The sequence below is a fragment of the Mus caroli genome, chromosome 14 (assembly GCF_900094665.2).
Source record: "Mus caroli chromosome 14, CAROLI_EIJ_v1.1, whole genome shotgun sequence".
Classification (NCBI taxonomy): Eukaryota; Metazoa; Chordata; class Mammalia; order Rodentia; family Muridae; genus Mus; species Mus caroli.
The window spans coordinates 52,622,846-52,631,407 of NC_034583.1; the positions used below are offsets into that span (position 1 = coordinate 52,622,846).

The 8,562-nt window shown below is 44.1% G+C and overlaps 1 pseudogene; it reads right to left on the minus strand.

Moving 5' to 3' along the window:
* Positions 1-7,927: 7,927 nt before the first annotated feature.
* On the minus strand, positions 7,928-8,314 carry LOC110309075 (annotated as a pseudogene).
* Positions 8,315-8,562: the final 248 nt, after the last annotated feature.

Below are 8,562 nucleotides of genomic sequence, written 5' to 3' on the forward strand. Positions count from 1 at the left end.
CTATTACAAAATGCCTCAACAGAAGGGACCTTTCTTACAGAGGTAGAAGAGATAGATAGAAAGTATAGGGTTTGTTAGGCTGGCACAATAAAGAAACACAGGACCTTTCTGAATCTGTTAACAGATGATATGAATGTAAACAGAAGGTTGACATTTCACGACATGTCTTTCTAACATTGTTTTGACATTATCAGTGTACATATGGCAGTTGGTTTTGATTGTCAACATGACTGGATTAAGACATGCCTAGGACTCTTTCTCTTTCAGTCCCAGGTGCTGCGGGTTACCATGCAGGCATGACCAAGTCCAAGAACCACACCACACACAACCAGTCCCGAAAATGGCACAGAAATGGCATTGAGAAATCTTGGTCACAAAGATAGGAATTTCTCAAGAGAGCTGACCCCAAGTTCCTGAGGAACATGTGCTTTGCCAAGAAGCACAAGAAAGGCCTGGAGAAGATGCAGGCCAACAATGCAAAGACAGTGAGTGTGCGCGCAGAGGCCATCAAGGCCCTGGTGAAGCCTCAGGCCATCAAACCCAAGGGCCCCAGCCACAGACTCAGCTGTCTGGCTTTCATTGTTCACCCCAAGCTTGGGAAGTGGATTCGAAGCTACATGACCAAGGGGTGTAGGCTCTGCCAACCAAAGCCCAAGGTTCAAACCAAGGCAGAGGCCAAAGCTCCAGCTAAGGCCTAGGCTTCAGCTCCAGCTTAGGCTCCCAAAGGTGCCCAGGCCCTTGTGAAGGCCCCATAGAAAAGGCACCTGCCAATGTGAAGACAGATGGGCTGCTGTGACACACCTACCCACACACTATTTGCAGATGACCAGTGTCCTAAGCTGTGTATACAAATAAACTTGAGGCAAGATCTGTTAAAAAAAAAGAGAGAGAGAAAGAAAGAAAGAAAGAAAGAAAGAAAGAAAGAAAGAAAGAAAGAAAGAGAAAGAAGAGGAAGAGGAAAGGAAAAGGAAAAGGAAAAGGAAAAGGAAAAGGAAAAGGAAAAGGAAAAGGAAAAGGAAAAAGGAAAAGAAAAGGAAAAGGAAAAGGAAAAAGAAAAAGAAGTGCCCTAGGAAGCCGGTCAGTGGTGGTACACACCTTTAATCCCCAGCACTAGGAGGCAGAAGCAGGCAGCTCTCTGAGTTCAAGGCCAACCTGGTCTACAAATCAAGTTTCAGAGCAGCCAAGTTACACATAGTAACCTGTAGAAAAACAAACAAACAAACAAAAACAAGAATGAATGCCCAGGAGACTAGTAACGCACACCTCTAAGAATGAGAAACAGAGAGGGCATCTCCTGGGATGGTCGGGTCTCAATGCCATGTAATCATGGGTTAAGCCCTTGAGGAATTCATAATGTCACACCATTATTAAGATGTGCTAGGAGATGGCACCTAGTTGAAGGAAGTAGGACACTGGGCTCATGTCCTTGGGACTCTGGTCTCACTCTGGCCCTTTCTCATATTCCCCTTTCTCTGCTTCCTGGACACCATCAAGTGACCTAGCTGTCTGTCACCACACCTTCTTCAGTGCGATGATCTGAAACCACAAGCCAACAGACCCTTCCTCAACTGCTTTCAGTCACATAACAAAAAGCTGACTAACATGCTATCCATTCGAAGCAAGAAAGAGCACACTTAGTGAAGACTCAGTGCCAACTGGTAGGTTACTTTTACTTTGCATGGCTGGAGTTAGAGGTGTGCTCTTGCAGAGACACGTCTGTTTCCTGTGGGGAGATGACAGTGGGGTGGTTGTGCTGGGGAGATTGTGCCGTGCTAAAGCTGATATTTAGGAGGTTGCACTCTGACTGCAAGCAACACCATTAGAGGAGGTGAGAATGTGCTTGTTGAGAAGGCCAGAGGAAGTTGCCTTCTGTTCTGGAAGGCAGCCATGGTATCCCCTGTAGTCTTGACTCAGCGCCCCCTGAATTAGGGTGAGGAGACCCGCAACGACTCCGAGCTCAGGTGGGATTGGGTAGAAAATCATGAATTCTCATGTCTTATCTCTGGTGTTTACCTCCAGCATTAGGGAGAAAAGATGAGAACAGAACCTGGCTTATTCTTAGGTGACCACATTCTCAAGTGACCCCCAAACTTGAGTTTGGGTTAACAAGGCCTGTTCTAGGAAGCAGCCTCCCACTAGCTGCCAGAGTTGTTCAGTCTAGAGTCATTTTACCCATATCAAAATGACACCCATCACTGACCTTCATAACAGAGTTCAAATGGAGAAAGAGAGATAAAGGTGACAGCTCAGATGTCTTGAGCATTTGAGCTGCCTCAGCTCCCTGGAGGCTGCTGCTTCCTCTAGTTCATCCTTCGTACTGGAGAGGGTGTCAGTGGTAAAGGGCACTAACTGCTCTTCCAAAGGTCCCGAGTTGAAATCTCAGCAACGACATAGTGCCTCCAGCATGTCCCCCCCCCCCAATCCCGTCAACAGCTCTTCAGAGATGCATTGCAGAGTAGGAAAGCCCTGGAGTGGCTCCCCAGTTCCATGCAACTAATGGGACAATTTTGGGCTAATCATATTAATGTCTAAAAAAAAAAAAAAAACCAGTGTGATGGGCAGAGCAGTAATGACTACTGTGTTCAAGTAAATACGTACTTTTTGCATACTTATCATGATCAGAAAGACTTTTCTGATAATCTTCAATGTCAACTTGACTGGATCTAGAATCACCTGGGTGACACCCCACTAGCCATGCCTGTGGGTATTTCTAGACAGATTTAATGGAAGGGAAAACCCACTCTGAATACAGGCAGCATCTCCAACTCTGGGAATAAATAAAAAGAGACAAGAAAAAAGGCAGCTGCACACCAGCATTCACCTCTCTCTGCTTCTGGTCTGGGAAACAGGACACTGTCTTAGACAAACAAGTGTCAGGCCAGTGGCTGGTTCAGCAGGTAAGGGTGCTTGCCACAGAGACTAACAGCTTGAGGTCATTCTCTCAGGACTCATATGGTGGAAGGAGAAAACGGACTCCCACAAGTTGTCCTTTGACCTCAGCTGTATCCTTACAGTTTAGTCCTAGAAACCTGACACACAGACAGGTACACAGAAAAGCTTCGGTCAGGTGGGCCATATATGCTCTTAGGGAATGACACCAAATACACAGCTACCTGGAACCTTAGTAGAGTTATTATGCACACCACGGGGGAGGGGGAGGATTTAGCTAGTCTCTGTAGGCAAGAAGTCTAAGGCTGGAGACATCCAGCCTCAGGAAGCTGCAGACGCTGTTTTTACATACACTGGCCAAACGGTCATAAACATTCATTCTTACACAATCCACATTCACACTGAGACTAAAGGAAGGCTTTGCCATCCCTCAAAAGTCTTCCCCTCCGGGGCATTAGCTTCACCACTTCCATGGGTCTGAGGTTTTGATCCTTGACATGGCCGTACCTATGTCAACATTCGCTTAGGACTTCCTCCATGCCTTTCACATTCACACACGACTCCCTCAGCTCTCCACAGACCTCCACACAGCTGCTTTGACACATGCTCCCTGGAAATTAATAAACAAATGTAGACAAAAAAACCAACAACAACAAAAAAAAACTCAAACAAGCAAGCAAACAAACAAAATTTACAAAGAACATAAACAAGACTTTTATATTGAGAGTTGCCCTTAAGATTTATGTCTTAAAATCAATGCTTATGTGTTACTAACAGTGTCAACAATGTTTAAATTTGCTTTGGCTTACAGAGCAATTCATCAATAAATCCAGAAGCTACAATTACTCTCAAGTTGGTCCAATGTTTACCTACAATATCTGTCTGTTTGCTTTGTTCTATGGAGACAGTGTCTCACTCTCTAGGGAAGGCTGGCTTTGAGTTCTCCTGCTTCGGCATCCTGAGTTCTTGCATTGGAGACTGTGCTACTGTCTTAGTTACTTTTCTATTGCCAGGACAAAACACCATGACCAAGGCAATGTATAAAAGGGTGTGCTAATTTGGAGCTTACAGTTTCAGAGGGTTAGAATCCATGATGGCAGAGCAAAGGCACGCCAGCAGGAAAAGCTAAGAGCCCACATCTTGATGTGCAAGTAGGAAGCAAAGAGAACGACAGAAAATAGCATGGTTTTTGTTTTTTTGTTTTTTTGGGGTTTTTCGAAACATAGAAGCCCTGTCCCAGTGACACACCTCCTCCAACAAAGCTATATACTTCCTGATCCTTCACAAACACTTCCACTAATGCACTCAAATATCCGAACCTACGGAGGTTTTATTTTTGTGAAAATTATCACAGCCACCATAACCTGATTTACTTATAAACATCTTCTCAGTCAATCCTTCAGAAGAATTCTAACCTCCCATCTCCAGGAAGCACTCCTTCGCAACTAGACTGAAGTGGCTCCCCTATCCCCACTGAGCCTCCAGAACAATTGCTATCTCTCCCATTTATTTGTCAAGAACTTATTTTGCAGTGGGACACCTATTGTTTTCAAATTTGTTTCTTCTTCTAAGTGGAAATTTTATTTAAAAACAAACTTAAGTGTTTACAAATTTAAAACAGAACATCTCATTGCATTTATTATTTACTTTGGGGGTGAGGTGGGTACACATGCCACAATGTGCCTGTGTAGATCACAGGACAACTTGCTTGCTTTCATTTCCCCCCTATTATTAAAAATAGATTTTCTCATATAATATATACCGATTATAGTTTCTCCTATCTCTGTTCCTCCCAGTTCCTCCCCATCTCCCCTCCCCTCCAGGTACACTCCTTCTCTCTCTCTCTCATTAGAAAAGAAGAGGCTTCTATGAGATAACAACCAAACACTACAAAATAAAATATAGTAAGATAAAGCAAAAAGTCTGACTACGAGACTGGACAAGGCAACATAAAGAAAAGAGTCCCAAGAGCAGGCACAAGAATCAGAGATTCACACATTCAGGAGTCCCATAAAGACACAAAGCTGAAAGCTATAATATGTGTGCTAAGGACCTGATGCAGACCACTGTAGGCTCTGTGCATGCATGCTGCCTCAGTCTCTGTGAGTTCATATGAGCCTTGCTTAGTCGATTCTGAGAACCTTGTTCTCTTGATGTCCTCCATCCCCTCTGGCTCTTAGAGTCTTTCCACCCCCTCTTCTAAGGATTTCCCTGAGTTCTAAGGGAAGGGATTTGATGGAGACATTCCATTTAGAGTTATGTGTTCCAACAGCTCGCTCTCGCTCTCTCTCTCTCTCTCTCTCTCTCTTTCCCTCTCTCCCTCTCTCTGTTGTCTAGTTGTGGATCTCTGCATCTGTTCTCGTCTGCTGCAGAAGGAAGCCTCTCTGATAAAGACTAGATAAGGCAATGATTTATGAATATGGCAGGATAACATTAAGAGTCATTTTATTGATACTTTTCTTTTCCATACCAGTAGTAATTGGCTTTACCCTAGGTCTCTGGGCTATCTAGTCTCTGGTTCTTGGTCACCCAAGCAGTGTTGGGTATGGGTTCTGTCTTGTGGGGTGGGCCTTGAGTCACATCAAACATTAATTGGCGATTCCTACAAGCTTTTGTGACACCATTACCCAAGCATATTTTGCAGGCATATCAGATTTTGGCCAAAGATTTTTGTGGCCAGGTTGGTGTTTACATTTCTTCTTTGGTTGCCTACAGAGTATCTTCCAGTATCAAAGACACAAGAATGTAGGGGTGAAGGGTGGGTACCAATTCAACTTCTCTATGTTCAGTGAATTGTGTGGGTGTCATCCACAACAATGGGGCCTTGCTGTCCATATGCAGAGAGCAACCCACTGTCTTAGCAACAGCCTGGGTTGTTTGGGGATTTACATGGGTCACCTTGGACCAACAACTCAATTGAGTGCAGTGTTGGTGCTAGAAACCTTGTTCGGTGACAAGAGATGGCCAGTTGGGACTCCATGTCTTCCATTATAAGAAGACCTCATTAGGATCATCTTCACATATTTTAGGAAGTTTCCACTATACTAGGTTTCCATATCACCCCTCAAATGGCCCTCAACTCCAGCTGTCTCTCCCTCATTCCCTTCTTCAACCCCGTCTTTCCCTCCAACACATCTGACCCATCGCTGTTCACATCTCCATCGGCCCCTAGTCCACCCATAAAATCTATTTCCCTCTTTTAGGGAGATCCATTTTGGGGATGCTGGAGATTCCTAGTCCCTTTCTCTATACCTAACCTCTCAGGGTCAATGGATTGTAGGTTGATTATAATTTATTTAATGGCTAATATCCACACTTACGTGAAATACATATCATGGTTGTCTTTCTGGGTCTGTGTTACCTCACTCAGGATGATATTCTCTGGGTCCATTCATTTGCCTGCAAATTTAATGATGTCATTACTTTTTAAAGATGTAATACTCCATGTGTAAATGTACCACATTTTCTTTATCCATTCTTCTGCTGAGGGACATCTAGGATGTTTCCAGGTTTTGGCTATGAATAGAGCAGCAGTGAACGTGGTTGAGCAAATGTCCTTGGGTTAAGGTGGAGCATCCTTTGGGTATATGCCCAAGAGTGGTATAGCTGGATCTTGAATTCAATCAATTTTCAATTTTTGAGAAATAAGCATATTGATTTTGATACTGGCTGTACAAATTTTCACCTCTACCAGCTGTGGATGAATGTTCCCCTTGCCACACATTCTCACTAGCATGAGCTGTCACTTGTGTGCTTGTCTGCTCCTATCTCACTAGAGGTGATAGGTCTGTTAAAGTAGCTTATTTGATTTTGACTTAACTTTGGTGTTACCTGTCAAGAAAAATTTCCACTTCTTTTAGGTTTTCCCATTTGGCAAGTAGAGGCTTTTAAAGTATGTCCTTATGATTCTCTGGATTTCCTCAGTGCCTGTTCTTATACACAGGACAACAAGGGTTGGCTCTCTCCTTCCACCATGTGACTTCTGAGGTCAGAAAGCTTAACAGCCAACACCTTTACCAGCTGAACCATCTTGCTAGCCCACGAATAAACTTTGTTTTGAAGACAGTTTTAGATTTACAGGAAAATTGCAAAGATAGGAGAGAGAGCTCCCATAGAGCTTCATAGTTGGCCCTATGATTACCTCACATGACATGAAGAAGAGTAACATTTGTTACTCTTAATAAACCAGTGTTTATGGGTCCTGACTGAAGTCTCTGCTTGATGCAGATTTCCTTAGCTTTAATCTAACAGCCCTGGTTGTTGCTGTGCTGCAATCTTTGGCAAAAGCAACTTGAGGTGAGAAGGGTTTGTTTTAGCAAAGGCTTGGCAGCAGGAGCTTGAGGCAGCTACTCACATACTACCCACTGTCAGGAAGCTTGTGCCCAGCTGACTTTCTCTTTTTTTTGTAGTCCAGAAGCCCAGCCCAGCCCAGGAAAAGGTGCTGCCTACTTTTAGGGTCTTCCCACCTCAGTTAACCTAATCAAGACAACTCTTCACAAGCTAATTTAATCTGCCCAGAGGCTAATTTAATCTAGATACTCTCGGGCTGGAGAGATGGCTCAACAGTTAAGAGCACCGACTACAAGGTCCTGAGTTCAAATCCCAGCAATCACATGGTGGCTCACAACCATCTGTAATGAGATCTGACTCCCTCTTCTGGTGTGTCTGAAGACAGCTACAGTGTACTGAGATATAATAATAAATAAATCTTAAAAAAAAAATTCAAGATACTCTCACCAATGTGTCCAGCGGTTTGCTTTCTAGGTGACTCCATGTGCTCTCAGATTGACACTCAACACTAATGGTCACACTCCTTTTCTGTTTTAGAAGATATTATATTTCTAATTTTTTTTAGATTTATTTTATTCACCTGAGTACTTTGCCCTCATGCATATCTTTGCACCGCGTGCATGCCTGGTGCTGAGAAAGGGGTGAGCTTCCATGTGGGTGCTGGGAATCAAACACAGGTCCTTTAGCAAGGACAGCAAGCACTCTTTTTTTTTTTTTTTTTTTTAGAGAAAAATGAGCCAAAATTTATTTATTTCTTGCACTTGAAGTATTCCTCGATGACATCCTTGGCCTGAGATTCTTTGCCATAGTCCTTAACCACTACGCGACTGCAACCAACCACCTTCCGTGGTTTCCCCTCTCGATCGATTTTACAGAGGCCTACCCATTCCCCTAGTTTCTTGTTTGTCATCAACCTTTATCAGGTTGATTTGGTGCTCAGCACAAAGTGCCTCCACCAGCTTGACATACATGGGCTCATCACAGTTGGATGCGAGCACACAGAGATGGGCTTGGGCTTTGGCAGTTTCGCATATGCCACGTGCTAGGCCATCGTGGATGAGGACGGTCTTCAGCACCTCTTGTAGAGCAGTGTTGAGTCCATTACACCTCCAGCAGCTATGCCTTCCTCGGCCATGGCGGTGAATCACGGGTGATGCCGAATCTTGAACGCACCCGAGCTTCTGCCTCCGCGCAAGTCGCGGCAGCAGGGGGAAAGCCAGCAAGCACTCTTAACCACTGAGCCAACTCACCAGCCCCTAGAAGACATTCAATCTTCTTGTCACTTGGTTTCTCCTGGATGTTTAACACTGGCTTGTTTTGATGGTCAGGGCAGTTTTGAGATACACTGGTTTGATGGTTAGGTCTTCTATAGAGTAGACCTCT